We start from the raw sequence: 19,913 nt of genomic DNA, 5'->3' as shown, positions 1-19,913 counted from the left end.
TGCTTTGTATCTGTAAAGCCTTTGATAATGCACACATTTTAAAAGTATACCCAAATATAAGCCAACTTCTAAATTCAGCTTCATGAGACAGCTCCTTTTATATTTCCTCTTGCATGAGCACACACTGCACCAAAATCCAATATACTGTATCAAATATATGCATTTTGCAAATATATGACTATTTGATAAATGGAGCTGAATGTAGGGGGTTTTTTGGTTACTTTTAGCAAATGAAGAATGTGCATAGTTTAGTTTGTAGCTCACATGTTGCATTCAAATTGCCTCTCTCTACAGTGCAATGTGCATATGAAGTTCTCTGAGATGTCTGAACTAGATTCACTGTAAGTACTTATCCAGAATATGCAATTAAAATGTAATTAATTTCTAGATATCATCATATTCTGTCATTGCATAAGGGGAATGGACTAGGTGACCCATGAAGTCTATTCCTACCCTCATATCTATTATGATTACTTTATATTAGTAAAATTGCTTTTTAAGGTCACTTATATGTCATAGTTCCATTTACACAAATATTTGGTACATTTGGCCATTCATGTGTATTTTTTCCAGTCCTGCTTAGAATGGTTTCAGTACAGGCAGAGCAGCAAATGAAGGAAAAACATGATATTTTGTTGTAAATAATTCATAAAACAACGTTATGACCCTTATTCCCCGTGAGGCACCCAGATAATGAGGCACCCAAATGAAGCAGTGAAAACATGCACTTCCCCTGCCATGGGTGTGCCCCTGACAGACTCCTCAGGGTCACAAACCCATCAATCTCTTTTCACACATGAGCTAATCAATTCAAAGAGGGAAGTGCCAATGAGCTATTAGATCAATATGGTGAAGTATGGAGATTGATCTTATCCCAGAGTGACTACATTAACAGACTCGTCAGTGCGACCTCTGCCCTGCGGCACACATTACACAGGATTGCAAGGCTGAGATCTGAATGAAGACCTCAGGTCATTGCTTTTAATAATCTGCTTTGCTGAAAGAATTAAAAGTAAATCTGTAAAGGGATGACTAATGAAAATATGAAGTGCTTTCTGCTCCTCTAGTCTTGGAATGCTTGCAGAAATCACGCCAGCTTTTCACAGCAGCCGACAGCATAGACTGTCGCACACGGGCACCTGCTCGGCCGTGCCGGCTGTCAGCATTGGAGAGAAGAGTTTAACACAGCCACTGAGAGAGAGAGAGTGCTCTCCTGCCACAGAAATTAATAAATGAAACCAAATACAAATTGATAAGAAGTACTAGCTGTGTCAAAATCACTTAAAGTCTTAGCTGAACTGCCAGACTGAGAGCTGGACTGGAGTCCTGGTGGTCTGAATTATTTAACTGGTGTAAGTGGGAGGGCAGGAGCTGCCACTGCTCTGGAAGTTGCTCCGAGTGCTGCCATGCACTGAGTGTTCCTTCACCAAGCAGAATGTTCCCAATTAACTCGAGGTCCAGCCCTGGGAGTCAGTCTGCTTTCAGATAGGCCAGAGGCCAGTGACTTTGGGGAGCATTGATCTGATCAGAGGAGCCTGGTTCACAGAATTTATGAGCAATATGTGCATACACTCTATAATGCTCTGCTGTCCCTCAGTCAACCTGTGCTGGTAAAAGTCACCCACTCTACAGGAAGTCTGTATGTGAAGTGACCACATATAATACTACAAGCAACCATTTTGAGCATCTCATTTTAAAGACTCATTCTTTTCATATGTTATTTCAGAGATGCTGACAAAAAAGTAGACTTTTCTGTCTCAGAGCATGATATTAATATTGTTAATATTTTTAAACTCTGAGTAATTTCATTGCAATGAAACATTTATGCATCTAACACACTTTTAATACGGTATTTTTATTATACCGAACATTTTTATTGTTCACTGTATAATTGAATCAATGAATTAGGAAAAGGTTACTAAAAAAGGATTAATGCATTTTTAATGAAACTAAATGATATAACTTCTGTTAGTCACTGAGAATAATGGCAGATCTATCAGGTTTATACAGATAAGAGCTTTGTGAGTTTATCTGAAAGCCCACATAATGGCCCTCATTTAGCTGTAACCTAGAAAAACAGCCCTAGCAATCCTATTCAGGATTTTAATTCATTGTTTATGTATATGATCTCTCTTCCGCCTTGTGATCAGAACACCTGTCTAATGATGCAAATATGAATCTCTTTAGCAGACACATCTATTTCCAGTTGTAAAACACTTACTGAAAACAATGCTCTTTCAAAGTCTAAATGGAAGAACCAAGCAAAGCAATACCACTGGGAAATGTTTCTGAACTCAGAGTAACAGACAGGGAAACCACTGAGAACTCAGCACTTTAATAGTGAGAATGTGAACATTTCAATGCTTGCACAGCTCAAAACCTTTATTAGCACACCAGCCTAAATTATAAACTACTATAAATTACTTTTCAGGTAGAAATTACCATACTTAAAGATATCCCAGACGAATATCCTTATATTGGTATAACACTGATTTAAATGTTAAAACAAATGCCATATACAAAACTTTAATGGCAGCTACAAGCTTCGTTCTGAATCCTACCAAGATTTTGCAACCTAGCATTTAATTTTCAATTATTTTGGAATGGATAGAAGAATAGATAACAGAAAGTAATATTAGCACAGGATATACTGGGGAGGAAGGACTTAATAATGACACCCTTAGAAATATATTTGCATTTTTTCAATTGGATGTATGTTAGCAAACTTCAAGAGAATGATTTTAGTACTTTTCCTGCCTTCCAATAGAAACTGAGAGTATGCAGAACATGTGTGGTACACAAGATGCTGCAGTATTGCTCAAATACTTATCTGAATTCTGAGACCACATAATTCATAGTGATGAACCACAGTTAAATAAATTGCACCACCAAAATGGGCACAATTTTTCCTGCCACTAAATTGTGCTTTTTACAACATGTCCTTTCCAAACAAATTTAAAAGCTATTCTATAACAGAAGTGTTTTAGACCCAGAAGGGGTTTAAAATCCTGATATTATATTTGTATCTTTCCACTTATAAAGCAAGGAACCTAATACAGATCCAACAGTACAGATCTCAATAGGACTTTGATTCAGGAAAGCTTTTGTCCTTACCTCACTGATGGGAAGCTGGTGCTTATATATTTTCACTAAAATGAGGGTGATTCTCCTGAACAGGGCCCTGGGTAAGTAAACTTACAGCATATACAGAACTAAAATACCTTTCCCAGAAATAATAATAACAACACTATCTTTTTAAAATTCAGTGCTTCACACTCAACAAGTGCTAGAAGTAAATGCTGCCTCCCAATGGAAACATAAAGTTCATTTTCCAATTAAAAAATGCACAGAATTTCTAGTCCAATTGTTTAACATATTTCTGGTAAGAAAAGAACAAAGCTCAATCAAATGTTTTGATTTATGAATTTCATACCAGTGGACTCTCAATGTACTTCTGGAGTAAGGGGGATGTCTTTTTCCTTTAAAAACAACCACTTGAAAAATGGTCAGAAATACAAGGAGGCAAAACTGGAATAGTGGTTGAGTTCAAACAAGGTCATGAAGTTCATGAGAAATACAATTTATCCTATGATTCTGCAATTTACCAGTCAGCTTCACAACTCGTAATTGCAGTATCACTGTCACATGTGCTATCAACAGATGCATCTGTCTGGTCACACAATCTGTGGCTGTATTAGGGATATTTGCTAGTAGCATCTATTTAGGTGCCTGTTATGTATCTGAGTGCAAATACATAATACAAATTATTTTATAGTCAGTAAGACATGTCACTAACTGCTTTGTAACACAGGAATGGATTTTAAAAAACAAAACACTCCAACTTCGACTGTAAGCAAGAGCTTTTAGGCAGAAAACATTTCTGAAAACTTTCAGAACAGAAAAATAATCTTCTGGGAAAGTTACAATAGATTCAAAATACATGTCTAGAATCTAAATGCTTCCTCAGCCTCAAAAGAATAAATAATGCTTTCTAGATAAGTACTGCAGCGCTTTTGATAACATATATATTAATAAATTAAAAATGTCTGTAGATTGACAAGTGCTTTGTGGGCTTATACTGGAAAGCCAATAGCTAATTATGAAAGCCTGACTTGACTAATCAATTATTCAGATGAACATTAGGTGCCTATTATATGCGTAAACATGGGAATTATATTTCCCCTAAGTAACTTTCTAAAATAACAAACCCAAAACATGTAAATTTGAAACAGGCAGAAATGGCACTATTATGCCCTTATTGCACATGCAGAACTCCCACTGAATTATTCAGGGAACACTGAATCGGGAGCCTCAGTCTTCTGACTCTGAGCAGCACAGCAATAGCAGCACATGCCATGTAGTATTTGTTATGCATGTAATATTGATTTAGCTCATTCTTGCTGGTCATGTTTCAAATTCATTTCATGTTCAGGAAATAAGGAAAAGGAGTAGTATCTCTGGATTGATATTTGCCATATATATTTATGTCTGTTGAACACAAGATTACCTGATAAATTAATAGGATTTGATTGCAGGAAGAACATACATATGTTGAAAATGAGCACCAGTGAGGTAATGAATTGTGTTTTGGAAAGGTTTGTGCTTGCTACACTCCCCACCTCCTTACGCAAAGACAGGGAGAGCGCTTGTATTACAGAATGGATTTGCTTGTGTTTCTTTAAGGCACAAACCACAACAAAGTAATGCATAATTGTCCTTTGCATTTAGAAAAGACCATGCTCTTAAACAGCATAGAGCAACAGGGAAACCAGAAATAGATGTGACCAGACACCTGCTGACAAACAGTGACAAATCCCACTGACACTGCAGTGACCCCCAGTTAGTCAAGATTTAATTAAGGAGTATAATTAAGTCAGTGGAACAGAACACTAATGAGTGGTGTTTTTTTATACGGGTAATTACACATAAGAATACAAAGTAAGCTAGACCCCTACATATATCATTAAAATGATCAGTATAGAATGACAACCAGGGATTAAATATTTTTGTTTTTTCTCTGCAATAATGCAGGTTGAAAGACCCCATCTTGTCAAGCATGTGTAACATGCTAACAAATGCTGCTGGCCCAGCCATGCATGTGTCTAAGCATGTTGGTAACATGACCTTGGTGGCACAGTGCACATCACCACGGCTACGTGTGCATGGGTCTGCCAGGCTCTGTCTGTCACTGTGTTTGTACTGGGCAGGGCTCACTTGGGCTCCTTTTCTAACAAATGGCATTCTGCTGCTATTCTCTTACAAGTAACACAGCCTCTGGATTTCATTTATCACAAGTGTTGATTACGAGGAACTCATAGGTTACAAATTGTTCCTATGATTATCTGCACGTTGGGCACAATATACCTTTACAATCAAATGACAGAGATTTCTTACAGCAGATCCAGATCCAGTTCTCTGGAATTTATTTTGGGAATCTTCAGGCAGTTGAATGAAATAGCTGGAATATCTCTGACTCCGTGATATTTGCTTATATTTCAAACCGAAAAGTATTGTAAGGTAGATTTACTAGACCAGTATTTTAAACTAGGGTTGAAAACATCATCATGAATAATGATGACAATAGTAGGGGAAAAACAACTTTCCTATGGTCTTGAAGACTTAAAAGAATGCCTGTGTAGTTTGGGGCCAACCCTCTGCTGGGATTACTCTATCTGCTCCCAGCTGGTAGCCTGCAGTTCATGACAGCCTTTTATCCGTTATCAAAGCAACAAGTGGAAAAGCAGATCCTCCTGCCTGCTAACACTCTGCTCTGTTCTCTCTGTAGAATTTCTGCTTCTAAATCTTTCCTTTTAACAAGTCCTCAGATTTCCTTCCTATGGCTGCAGGAGACACTAAATATCTCTCAAGTTTCTAGCTCACTTGTCTAACCTAAACTCTGCAGAACACTAAAGGAAGAAAGAATACTTGCACTGCACCATCATGTTTTCTACAGGAACTGACTGAAATGCAAACTGGAGTGCTGAGAGTTTAGCAACTGAGTTCAGTGACAGCAAAACAAAAAGCTAATTACTCAAGCAACATGGTACCAAAAAAATGCTTTTACAACTTACGTAAGTACAAGTTTTACTGTTGCATAAACAAAGCAAACAAACTGCATTGAAACTTATGTCATATATCCTGCATTTACTTTGCTTTTTTTGTAGCATAGGAAAAATAAAAACTAGAAATATTAAAAAATAAAGGTAGAACTAGGAGATATTTAAATATAATTAATGCAAATTCTTTCAAGCAAAACCTATCCACTGAAACTGAACAGTTGTTATTAAAACAAATATAAATGAATGTATTTTATAAAGTAAAAAATACATCTCACTTTCCTTAATGTCATGCTGTCATGGAGTAATAGGTCTTAGATACACAATCCTGTAACAGTAACTACAATCAGGAAAAAATCAAGAGAATTTAACTATGTAGGCTACGTTAAACAAAAATATATGTTAAGATTTTGGGTTTTTTTGTTAAACAGTTTGGTTTTTAACAGATTTTCCCATGATTTATGACAACAATGACAGAAGATGCCATAAGAATGCCATTGTGGCAGTGAATCTGTGACTTGCTCTCTGAACCAAGGCTCCTCGTGCATGCCAAGAGACAGGACAGGGCTGGGTCCCACCAGCACCGTGCCATGCCCACAGCACAGTCCTGTCCCACCGAGCAGAACCAGCTCTGGGGCCTCTGGTGCTTTGCTGAGGCATGGGCAGTAGCATCTCATTTTCATGAGGTGCCTGAGATAAACATTCCAGAGAAACACACAAATATTTAAAGACACGAAGTTTCTATCTCAGTTTTTTCCCCATAAGCCGAAGCACATACAAAAACCCTAACAGAACTTTAATGCAATAAACCCAGGGAGGTCATAACAATTATGCAAATTATTTCCCTGTTTTCATTTTCCTGCAGCCATGTGCCAGTATAAAACAGGGGTCAGCAGGAGTGCCTTCTGCACGGGCTGCAGACACACGAGTGCATAATGGGTCCCTGCCGTGTTCTTGTGCCCCCTTTTCGTCCCCGAGGCTGCCCCAGCCCCAGCGCGTATGAATGAACAGAAGTGCCTTTCATCCCCCACTTGCCTGGCGCTTCAAAAGGAACTACCAAAATAGCAGCGACAAAAATCCAGCCGCCTGCCAAAAGGCCCGCACACGTCCCATTCTCACAGGCATGCGAAAGGTTGGAGAGCTCAGCAAAATTTTTATGTACGGGAGCAGGCCCAAGGAAAACTCACACGCCATAACCAATTGTGGACAGAGGATCATCTATCAGCAGACAAATGCAGGAACTCCAGAATGTCTCTCCTCAAATGAAATAATATATCTTTGAAAGCCAATGCCCGTTTTAGGCCTGAGGCCCATATATCAAGCCTGAGAGGCTTGTGGATACGCTCCAGGGCCATTAACCTTCCACCTGTTTCCCCTTGTCCTTCAGGATGAGACCCTGCCCTTGATTTTACTCCCTTCCCCTGTTCATCTTCCGACAGAGTGTAAATGTAAAGCAGAGGGCCTGCGAAATAATTCAAAGGCAATGGACCAGGGACATGGTTACAAATCTCTGCCACTGGCACTGTGACTTATGCAGGCAGTTTGTCACACATGAGCCAGGTGACCTCTGTGACATAACAGAGAAAAATATCGCCCGAGATCAAAAGATGAGATTCAGAGCCCTCTAAGTAACTCTGGTGTACACAGCCGTGCTATGTGGTGGCCAAGGGTTCCCTCTCCTCCCAGTGCTGCTCGCTCCGCTCACTAGCGGGCGAGACACACTTCTGCTAATTTCAGTAATCTCTTTTTCTCTCATCTCTTTGGAAATCTTTCCTGTAACCTGAACATCAATATTTATCTCCTTCTGAAACCCCTCTTTTTCAAAAAAGATAATTTAATTGACAAGCAGCATTCAGCATTCAGCAGATAAAAATTAACGCGTAAAAAGCACCATGATGGAAAATGGTGGATTAGCCACTTTTGCAAGCAGGTCTATTTTAATCAAGTAATTTTTTAAATTTTAAGTAGTACTAAATCTTTGTATGAGCAGTGATGTCTCTAGTATGGCAATAAAAAGTGTTCAAAGTCTAAAATGTTTATTGGGATTCAACTCTCATGATGGTAAAAACGAGAGTAAAGTTAGTATTAAAAATGATGTAATAGACCCAGATAACACACTTCTGTACCTATTAATATTTTACAGGGAGATACACTACAGAATCAGAATAACAGTCACTTGAACTAAACCAAATCAGATTTATTTTTTTTAAAAAGTCTTGAATTCATTTTTCAAACTGTATGCTACATAGGAAGTTTCCCAGCTGTTTTGTACATTCAGGACTCTGCTGGGTGCAGACAAAAGAGTAAGGCCTAATGCAGTGTTTCTCTTTCACTGCCCGTAACCTAATGGCATGTCTGGTATGGACATTTAATTTTGTCTATTTCATAAATTAAAGAAAACCCACAACTGTCACAGTATCCCTGACATGATGATGAAATGAGAAATACAACTGTAGCCAGATCAGCCTAAATCCCATTCTAATCCTAAATCACTTTGGCACTTGCCAACATCTAGTTGATGAAAAACTCAGTTTGACCCATGAATGTATATAAAAATACACTTATATAGACACACACACAGAGAAACCCAGCACACAGCACACAGTGTGCAAAGTGTTACCTTATCAGCTATTTCATCCTGCTTCATCTTATGCCAGCTTGAAAAATTTTGCAACATTAAAGTTCTTACTCAAAATCACCTTGTGTTCCACTATGGAAACATATCTAAATTCACTAAATCTAAAAGCATAAAAAAAGTTGGACAGTGGATAGGCCTTGAGGCTAAATCATGCAGCAGTTACAAAGCAATGCACAGCTGAAAATCATTTCATGTTTCCCATTGACTAAAACCTGACATACTGCAGCAAACCACTCTGTTGCAGAAAGCAGAAACAGTAAACACAGTAAATGCAAAACTAGTATTACAAAAAGATTCCTGTGAAGTGTTACCACATGCATTTGTAAAAATAAGACAGCTGTTGGATTTTATACTGCTAAAATCTTTTGCTCTTGTTCAGGATGTATGATTAAACACACATTTTCCTCTTTAAATATTTCTAAAGAAAGTCTGTCAGAGACACAACCATCAGCAATTACAGGTCAGTTTTGTCACCAGTTTCACTGAACTCCAAGTCAAATCCCAGATGTCTTCATTTTCAAAAATACCTTATGTTACTTTCTTGTGTAAAATATAGGTGTTATAACCAAATTTTCTGGCAATCAGATCTTTAGCTCCTTTACACTCCTACTGAATATATTAATTTGTATGTGGTTTGGGTTTCATTTAGGCTTTCTGCATTTTTTTAATATATTTGATGTATCCCTGAAAAAATTAATAATTAATTTAAAAAGTACCTAACCCAATCCATTGCCTTTAATAGTAAGTATGATCTAGTGCATCTGCTTTTGTAATATTCATGAAATCTGGAAATCAAGGCTAGGCATCATATGCTACTATCATATGCTAATAGAAGGTTTTGCTCATTTGAGTGTTTGATCAGTTTTGAATGCCCAAATGGCCTATTAGAATTTCCAAGACATAAACTACTGTAAATGTTATTATATGTATAAAAACACTATTCTATGGATGTTATAAATTTTAATTTTCATAGATATGCACTTAGATTCATATGAAATAATTTCTCATTTACCTCCTGCCATGTGCTTTTTGTGTAAATAGCTACTGAGTTATTTTATAAAACTGATGGTTAAATTACTCTGATTCTAAAGAGAATTTGACTCTTCGTTATAATAGAATCGTTATAATATTATATATATTATATATATATAATAATATAATATAATCGTTATAATATATATATATAATCTTTGTTATTTAATAGAATATCTTGTCTTGAGGAAGAAAGCCTTATATTAATTGGTTTACATAGTACACACATGCTACAAGCTCTGTTAATTTTATTTTTGAGTTCATGTGCCTCTCTGATTCAGACATTTGAAAAAAAAATAAAGCTAAGAGTATTTGACATTAACAGTAATTTACCAAACAATAATAATTTGGGACATGAATCATTCCTTACATTCCTTTCCAGCTACAGACAATTTCTGTTGGGAAAAGTGCCATATAGTATCGACAGTGACAACAAATCGTATTGTCTGGTGAACATCTGTTTCCGACTCCCACACTGATATTGCAGGTTGGCTACTTCTGATTTAGTCTTCACAGGCTGCCCAACCACAGAGGAACTGGAAATTACTGGTACGTTCAACTTGTATTATTGGAACACAGGAAAACTTTATCATCGTGCTGGGAAGTTCTGTGTCTTTTGAAATATTGGAAGGAGGATTATGTGAGCACAGAAAGCTATATGTGATGAAGAAGGAGAAAAGTGATTCCTGTTCATTGTATCTGTCCATATACGTGGCTATGAAAGTCTGAGACTAAAATCTCAAAATGGAACGGTATTTCTGTTTTCAAGATGCAATGTTTGATGTTGAGGGTTTGGTGGGGGGTGTTTATTCTCAATAAAAACAAGGACATTGCAAAAAAGGACCAGATTCTCCCAGTCTTGCTCAATATATAGTATAGTGTCCCTATACAAAATATCTCTGGAATTCAAAGCAGTTTCTACAGGGCAGAGCAGACTGAGGTTTAGTTTGAATTGCAGGCTCTAGTCCCAGAGAATTGAACTGTTTTAACTCGTATTTATGCATATGATAGCAATTGAAACAGTAAGGCTGTGTTAACTAGCTGAAATTAGTACTGTTAAAAAAATCAAAGCAAATACTAAGCAATTTTTTCAAAACTAAGGGGAACTTGTTAGAATAATCAATGTTATTTTTCTCATAGTTACATCACCATTATTGGAAAAAGGTTAAGTTCCACTTTGGCTGGGAAAAAGAAGAAAAGAAGATAAATTATTGATAGGCACCTCGTACTAGTTTGATAAAGCTCCAACTCCTGATCTGTAAACTCTTTTACAGAGAAAGGAGAGCAAGAAACTCCACTGAACTCTTGTTAATGCTAATTAGAGTTGCCAGCATGCAGCAGAATCAAAAGGCAAAACATGTGGAGCTCTCACTGAAGTCAAGAGGAGAAGGGTATGACTTAAAGGAGAGGCATGCAAATTAAAAATAAATGTGGTTCAACGTTACCAAATGAGCTACTCATGTAAATATTGGCTTTGAGGTCTAACCCTTCCTACTGGGAACACTCTCCCTGAAAGTTCATTCCTAGTCAGGAGACAGCATTGTCCTTGACCACACTTGCCAAATGAGAACTTATCTTGTGAATGATGGGTCCAAACCATGGATCATGTAAAGCAATTGCCAAGTGTTTCTTGCTACTTGAAGTTGTTACTATTGTTGCTGTTGTTAATATTCTTGTTGTTTATTCACTGTACCATAAGCAAGGATCCATATTTTCCAAGTCCTGCATCAGAAAGGCAGTGCTACTCTTTACAGCAATTTTGGATTTCTCAAAGTTCTAAGTCTAGATAGAATCTTAGCAATAGGGCAAATATTCCAGATAGTGTTAGGACAATCCATGTCTTGGCTTCAGATGCAGAAAATGCCTGTTCTTATTTTTCATTAGTATGATATGTACTAACCCAAACAATACTCAGTAGTATTTATTAAAGAGCAGCTGGCTTTCTATGTCCTGCTCTGCTTTCCATGTGTAGATAAAAGGTGCTGTCACTATCAGTGACTGTGGAGTTGTCAAAAAAGAAACTGAAACTATTTTATGCTATAGTAACCTGGGTATGAGCTGCACATTAGTTTTGACTTCCAGTTGCACACTGGATTATTTGCACCACCACCTAATTTAGTCTCACTTCTCCTAGCAGCCAGTCTACTACATCCTGCCATCTCCCACAATTCTAAGGACAGGGTTGTTTTTTCCCTAAATCATTGCACAGACAAACAGGAGGAGAAACAGAAACTTTGGGTAATTGTCACCTATTATTCTTTCTACATGTTTTTGCTGTTACCTGAAGGAAAGTTAACATTTAGGATTAAATAACTTTGTGGTTTTATTGTGATTTTTACTGAGCTCCAGAAACATCAATATGGTGACTGCTGGCCTGTACGACCCATGAACCTTTTTCTCAAATATTTCCACCTTTTCCAAGAAAAGTGCACAAAGATTTTGAGGGCTTGTCACTGAAACCACTGACTGATTGAAGGAAAGGGTCAGTGGAACCCAAAGCCACAAATAATTGCAGTTACTGCTGTCTATGTAGCAGCTGTGGCACTAGCCCAATTCCCAAAAAAGAGAAAGGAAAAGAAGATAAAGTAGATAACAAATAAGGCATTTAGAAGTAACATGTAGCAAATGAAACTTAAATGTTTGACACAGGGAGATTTACAGAAGAAAACAGAAAACTGGTAAATGCTATGAGTGAAAATGGAATTACAGTATTCAAGATCTTAACTTTCACTTCTTATTTGGACAAAATTCTCATTGGTTACAGTAAAGCTTTTTCTGATATGCAGTACAAGACTGGGTCCATAAGCAGAGCCTGACTTACACTGAAAAATGCTACATACAAGGTTGATTTTTTTCAGCTCTCTGTTTAGAAGAGCAAGCAGTTATAGGTACATATTTATTTTCTTGCACAGTAAATTCTGGCCATAGCATGGAGATAAGGAAGATCCCCATGACTGTTAGTCTTTTCTGCCTGTACCTTGAAGAGGGGTGAAGCAGATCAGCATGCTACTAGACAGCCCTGCCTCTGCCTCCCTAAAGTGCTGGATCATCCCTCAGACTAACCAGTTGCCTAAGAGATGCAGAAAGCTGCTGCTTGAGTGGTGAGGGATTATGACTCAGCACCAGCAGTGTGCTCATTACTCAGGACAAACCGGGAGACTGCAGTAAGTATTCCCCAATAAATACCAAAAGGTATCCAGATGAAACAAAGAGATGGTGTTGACGGTAGCACCAGAATAAAGATACAATTCTTCCTCACATTCAGTGTCACTTAGTCAGGGTGATGTTTCCTGTACTCAGAGAACACACCAGTCAAAGAATTTCCTTGGCATAGAGACAACATGGAAATGTCCTTTTAAAATCAGTTAATACCAACAGAACTCATGAGCTAGCTGGAACCATTTCCTATGCTATGGAAAGAACACTCAAATAAGGTTAACCAAGACATTTCACCCCCCCAGCCTCCCCCCTCCCCATCTATTTCTGGATGTCTTCTTTTGTTCACCCTTTGCTAATTATAGTGGCCTTGCTTAGGTGATATTTATAGTCTTAAAAGAGTTGCCTGACTTTTAGAACACTTTATTCATGTATATTTCCTGTGTTTATTGTTGCCTTAACTAATTTTTAAAATTAATTTTACTTGATCCAAGATTTTATTTAGCAACAAATATCAAAGTAACTTTTCTTTCAACAAATGCAAGAGCTGTATTTAGATGTAAAAAGCATTTTTCTATTTCTGAATTTCCGAAAACAGATTTTAGTTTCTTTCCTTCTCCAAGTGATGAGTATGACAGAAAATTTCAGAATCAGACAAAATGAAATTTCTCTTTTCACACCAGTATGGTTACTTGATATTTTATTTTACAAACTTATCCTTTTTTTTGTTAGTAAGGGTTGCTTTAATGAGTGGGATGTTTCCATGACACAGTGCTAATTATTTTTCCCCAGACTACCCTGATGTTTTCCTACCACCTATAAGTGAACTTCCACAAGTTACAGAAGTGGGGAAAAAAGACAATGAGAATGTCTACATCAAATTGCATCTTCACTTTCCCACCTGCACAATATTTCATCACTTTCTTAGTTTTCCTTCACTCCTTCTTAAATCTGCCCTTTTGTTTCTTCTGCAGTTGCATTGAAAATGTGCCTGTAGTGCTGCCAGTAGCAACAACTTTCGGTCCCTATTTCAAAATAACATTTTAGGGAAAAAAATGGTGCGCGCCTTTCAACTTTATTGAAAGTGGATGGATTTGGGTAAATGTTAGAGCAAAACTAGCTGTTTTCACCTGCCAGCAGCAAGGCTTTCCCCGTGCCTGCGTGCGGCCGTGCGGACAGGCTGAGCTACGGGCGGCTCCTCCGCGAAGCGCTCGCCACCCGCGGCTCCCGGCCCGGGTACCCAGGCGTGTGGCACCTGTCCCTGTGCCGTGGCACAGAGCAGCCCCGGCTGCGCTGGCGAAGGGCACGCAGCCCGCCGGAGCCACTCGGGCGGCATGCAGAGAGCGAGCGGCCCTTCCATGGGAGGGCAGCTGGAGCCCCTCAGTCCCTCGAGGCTGGCCCGGGCCCCGGACCCGCCACACGCCCTGCCCAACCCTGCCCTGCCCTGCCCCGCCCCGCCCTGCCCTGCCCTGCCCTGCCCAGCCCAGCCCTGCCCTCACTGCCCTGCCCTGCCCTGCCCTGCCCTGCCCCGCCCCGCCCTGCCCTGCCCTGCCCTGCCCAGCCCTGCCCTGACCCGCCACACGCCCTGCCCAACCCTGCCCTGCCCTGCCCTGCCCTGCCCAGCCCAGCCCTGCCCTCACTGCCCTGCCCTGCCCTGCCCTGCCCTGCCCTGCCCTGCCCTGCCCTGCCCAGCCCAGCCCTGCCCTCACTGCCCTGCCCTGCCCTGCCCTGCCCTGCCCTGCCCCGCCCCGCCCTGCCCTGCCTTACCCTGCCCAGCCCAGCCCTGCCCTGACCCGCCACACGCCCTGCCCAACCCTGCCCTGCCTTACCCTGCCCTGCCCAACCCTACCCCGCCCCGCCCTGCCCTGCCCTACCCTGCCCCGCCCTGCCCTGCCCAGCCCTGCCCTGCCCAGCCCTGCCCTGCCCTGCCCTGCCCTCCCTGCCCTGCCCTGCCCAGCCCAGCCCTGCCCTCCCTGCCCTCCTTGCCCTGCCCTGCCCGGCCCTGCCCTGCCCTGCCCGGCCCTGCCCTGCCCTGCCCTGCCCTGCCCTCCCTGCCCTGCCCTGCCCAGCCCAGCCCTGCCCTCCCTGCCCTCCTTGCCCTGCCCTGCCCGGCCCTGCCCTGCCCTGCCCTCCCTGACCTGCCCGGCCCTGCTGGGCCCAGGGGCAGCCTCAGAGGAGCAGAGCCGTGGCTCGAATTAGCCGCTTCTTTTGCTTTCCCCCCGTGATTTTTGTGATGCCTGCGCTGGGCACAGCCCCTCGCCTCACCTGCCAGCCCCAGCACCCCTCACGGCCCCACCTGGGCCTCACCCACAGCGCCATTCACGCTCCAGCCAAGGCCCTGGGCTCCCTCACTGCCGGTACGTGTCCTTGTCTCGTCCCTTCCATCCTGCCATGTCCTTGGGGCTCCCAAGGCTCTGAGAGGGAGGTGGAATGCCATAGCCCCGGGGGGATGGTGGCCTCTGCCCCTCAGAGTGGCTGAGGCCATGGTGCTGCGGTTTCTGTGGCACGTGGAGAGCAAATGTTTAAATCCATTTTGTATCAGGCTAAGATGGTGTGATGTGATTTAGCCAACATTAGCTCTGAATAAAACTGTGCTGGAAGGGAAAGTACTTAATTCTTTTAATATGTTTCTGTGCTTATACAAGTGTATAAGGTGTCCAGCTTGTTCTGAGTGATCTCACAATTTGCAGCACAGGTTGAAAGCTCTCAGCTTAAGGCCTTCTCTCCAATAATGAGTCTGATGACTGATGTTGTGGAAAACATATTAGATGCAGCACCAATAACATTCATGGTGAGGAACTACACTTTTGAGAGTTTCTCACTCTCCTAGCTATGTTTTGACCAGATGTTGTAGTTCCACAAGGCTTTCATATGGTGGTATAGAAAAACATCCATTTAAATGATGCAGCTTTAGCAGGGCTTAATAGGAAGTCTGTAAGCAACTTCAGTAAGGCTGGGATTTCATCCTTACTGCAGGTGATCCTAAAGGCTACAGGTTAACAGAAGAACATTCTTAAATCTGACCACCCTTGATAAATGTATAGAAGCAAACTTCCACTGTAGCTGGGAGCCATCCCATAGAGCAGAAATATGATACAGGTATTGTATACAAGTGCTGGTTCTGCGTGATACAGGTACCATACAAAAATCCTGGATCAGAATGAGACAAGTTCTCTTCCTGCAGTAAGATCTACAGCCCAGTTATACAAAATGTCATAATTTACAGATAGAAAAACAGCTCTTTTGGGGATTTTTTTTGGGGGGGAGGCAAAAACTTGCAAAGACCGGAGATCTTTGCAAGTGAAAATCTATCTTTCTGAAAATAAAAAATGTGGAGTGAAATCAGACAATGTATCTGATTTTTCCAAGAGACTGGAATTGTTTAATTTTCGATGGGTAAAGCTCTCCATCATTTTCAAAATGACCAGACCTTCACAGCAGAAAGTAACAGCTAAAAATTATCTAAAAATACAACAAACTGTCAACATGGCTGAGCAGTCCCTGTTCAGTTTCTTAGTACAGCAGTTATTGTTGGAGTTAACTTTAACATCCCTTTGGACTACTCAGCATGCAAGATCTAAAGAGTGCTGGTTTTTCATCTCACCCTACAGCAATGTGATACACATTTGCTAACACACCCAAGTAATCTTTCTATGTCACTGCTGGCAATTGTCAAACTTAAATTAGAAGCTTACATTTTGAAGGAAAACAATTAAACTGTAATGAAAATTTCTGGTTTGTGTAACCAATACCTCAAACTTAGATTAACTCGGTGTTTGCTTCGGGACTTGTAGCAGGATTTGCTGTAGCTATGTAATTCCTTGTGTCCATAAGTCAGGATATTACATCTCTGCTTCGGGCCTGGCAGCTTTTTGAATTGTTACTTGCTCAATTTTTCTCTGTAAGTAACAAAATTTTGTTACTGCACCACAGCTGTTCACGGCAACCTGGGTAACTTTGCTATTGAACTGCTGGGGGCAGATGCACTGAGGTGCAGAAGTGGAAGTGCTTCCAAAAACACCTACATGGAACATGGTTCTTAGTCACAGCATGATGCTTAACTGGGTATTAAACAGAAAATTAATAAATCCAGAGATACTCAACTCAGTCTCCTGCTATCAGGGGTGATAACATCCCACACCAGAGTGAAACTAAAGTACCAGCTCTGACATGGAAGGGCTTAAGAGAATGTCATCTTTCTCTTTATGCCTAAAAAATGTGCCAGCACTGATCAAACTGTTTAGAAAAGCTGTAAAATCACATGCCTGCATGCTGAAATAATGTTTAGTCATAGCCTTTGTCCAGAGAAAAACCAGAAGATCATCATGAAGTTTATTCTAACAATGTGTTCCTCCACATTTTTAAATGTTCAAGGAATATTTTTCTTAGATCCAGATACACTGAAGCCAGACTAAAAATCAACAGTTACACATGACAACATATTAACTAATCTGATTACTGATATCAAGTCCTGCACCTCATTTTCTGGTAGCTTCCCTGACTGAAAGAACACTGCAGACATTTTATTTCATCAGCTATGTCATTTGCATTTCCTGTCCTGATAAACACACACTACAAAGTCCAAAAGCACTTCAAGTTATCAAATTGCACTTGATTACTTAAGTTGTAATAATGTATCAACCTTTCATCATCCTGAAAATTTTTCAGGTATTTCACCACTGATCTTTTTCTCAAAAAACAAAACCCCATCAAAACCCAAACCTATTTTTTGCTATTCTGTGCTAATTCCATGTAATAATTGGATTTCTGTACTGTAATACCTTATTTTTGATGCATTTCTTGATACTTAACTACATATGGACTGAAATTTGAAATTCAAACTGATATATAGAGTATTACATTGTTACATCTATCTGAATTGATTTCACAGAAAAAATGAAGAGGTTCCAGGAGTTCTGTTAATCTGTTATTCACATTAAGTTCACACTTGTAGAAATAAGTTGAAACTCTGATAATGTAGTTGCACTTCTGGGGAATATGTAACACAAAGCTAGGCCTTTGTTAGTTTATGAGCTGCCAAAATATCTGTAATGTCATGTACAGTGCAAGTTCTATAGACAGGGTCCTTTGGAGATATGTGATTAAACCACAGTTTCTTTGAAGGCCACAGCTAATACTAATGTAAGCATGAGCAAATTTATACTTACAGCAAGAAATCTGGCATGGGACTGGTACAGTCTGACATCAATGAATGGTCTAAATTTGCAAATTCAGTGAATAATTGTAGGATGAGCTTCTTTGCCATGAAGTGCACTGGTTTTTCCTGCAATCATTCACTACAAGGTTTGTGCTCACATGGTACTTTGACCTATGACATCCTCGCTAAAATAGCCAAATAAGGAAAGGTAGGTTTTTTGGTGAGTCACCATTCTTTTAGTGCCTTTTTTGTAACTATTGAATTGACTTTTTCTGATCCTTAGCCAGAAGAAAGTATCCTGAGGACTCTTCTACAATGCAGGTCCTGTGTTTCTCCTGCTCCAGGCAGAGATTGCTGTCTTTTATGGGTTCAGGAATAGTTAGCTTTGGAAGCAGTCATTGAATTACCCTGATGTGGGCTGATGAGGAAAGACTAGTCCAGAGAAGCTTTCTGCATCCTTCCCTGGGGCCAGGCAGCCTTTGGACTCTAGAAGCTCTTGCAATATTTTCTTTTTAGCTTTTTACAAAGACCTTTCACCTGACTGAGCTAGCTGGCGACAAATCCAGCATCCCCAGGGCATTCCTGAATTTTTTTTAGATGAGGGTAAGATGGATATATCTTACTTTTATATTTACTGAGCTTTCAACAACCCCAGAATAGCAAACAAAGGCCTTCATTACTATTACTATTACTATTACTATTACTATTACTATTACTATTACTATTACTATTACTATTACTATTACTATTACTATTAATTACTTTTATCCTGAGTCTCTTGGTATGTTGCCTCTGTGATATTTCATCTGTGTTGTAAAGAACCAAACAGAAATATATCTCATTATGAATAAAAAAGTAATACATAACATCAACCCCGAGAATTTATGGCTTAATTATTCTTTACAAAATATTCTGACTTCAAGTGACATATAGAGGATGTTTGAGATTTTAGCAGGTGTTAAATTCAAATTTACTAAATTGCAATTGGCTGCTTTGGATCTTGCTCTGACATTATTATTAATTCTGACTAGTTGGCTTCTTTCATTTTTCCATTAGTTTCTGATATCCTACATGAAGAGGAGAGGATCTGCTCCTCAGAAAGTGTGAAAATTGCCTGTAAATTAAATACTCAAATCCATACAGAGGTCATAGTCAAATGCAGTGTATGCTGTGGGTAGTTCTAAAAAGTCAATATTTTTCCCTTTTATGTCCTTAAATGTGTAACATATTCCAAAACAGGTGATGAAAATTTGTAGATCAACAAGTGAGAAGACTGTGATAAGCTTAAATTGGTAAAAGCTTCAGAAAATGAAGTTTTAAAACTGATTATTTTTTTTTAAATTTGAAATTTCTTTAAAAGAGAACAAAAATGCAGTCAAAAGGAAAGACGTAAGGGAAACTTAAAAGTTGTAGCTCAGTGGTGGGTTTTTGTTATTATCTCTAGGGTAAATGTGTCCTAAACCACTGAGGGACTAGGACAGCATTTTTTATCATATCCTCCCCCTGAATTCTGCTAACTACAAATCTCTATATTTAGCAGAAAGGAAAATGATTGCTCCTTTATATTAATTAAAGAGATGAGAGTATAAGACAAAATTTAGAAAGAAGTGAAAAGATACAGTGAATAATTGTAAACATGCTGCCTAGTAACTCACAGCCAGTCGTGCAAGGCATCACTCACCATGACAAAGCCAAGATGAATTGCATACAAACCACATTTATAATTTTGTACTGTTTAATTATTTGAGTAATTTAAAATTTTAGTCCTAGAGATCTGCTAATGCATCTGTCTTATTTGAAAGATGTCTCAATATTTAGTTGTTTAGACAGGTAGGAATAAAAGTAAAATATCATTAGCTGTGAATTGATAGGG

The 19,913-nt window shown here is 39.6% G+C and overlaps 1 protein-coding gene and 2 long non-coding RNA genes across 7 annotated transcripts in view; 2 read left to right on the top strand and 1 right to left on the bottom strand.

Moving 5' to 3' along the window:
- NR5A2 (nuclear receptor subfamily 5 group A member 2) overlaps window positions 1-19,913 on the bottom strand; it is an 87,943-nt gene that overhangs the window by 48,016 nt on the left and 20,014 nt on the right. The gene's annotated exons all lie outside the window — the stretch shown is intronic.
- LOC306805719 lies at window positions 7,699-11,494 on the top strand. Its single transcript, XR_013775277.1, has 4 exons — window positions 7,699-7,792; window positions 9,119-9,154; window positions 10,109-10,275; window positions 11,001-11,494. It is a non-coding gene; the product is annotated as an uncharacterized lncRNA (long non-coding RNA).
- The window catches only part of LOC306805720, a 118,502-nt gene continuing 113,751 nt past the window's right edge, over window positions 15,163-19,913 (top strand). For both annotated transcript variants that reach the window (XR_013775278.1, XR_013775279.1), the window contains exon 1: window positions 15,163-15,239. This is a non-coding gene — a long non-coding RNA (uncharacterized lncRNA). The remainder of the gene's footprint in view (window positions 15,240-19,913) is intronic.

Source organism: Erithacus rubecula (genome assembly GCF_903797595.1).
Source record: "Erithacus rubecula genome assembly, chromosome: 10".
Lineage (NCBI taxonomy): Eukaryota > Metazoa > Chordata > Aves > Passeriformes > Muscicapidae > Erithacus > Erithacus rubecula.
This window is presented reverse-complemented; position numbering and strand designations above follow the sequence as displayed.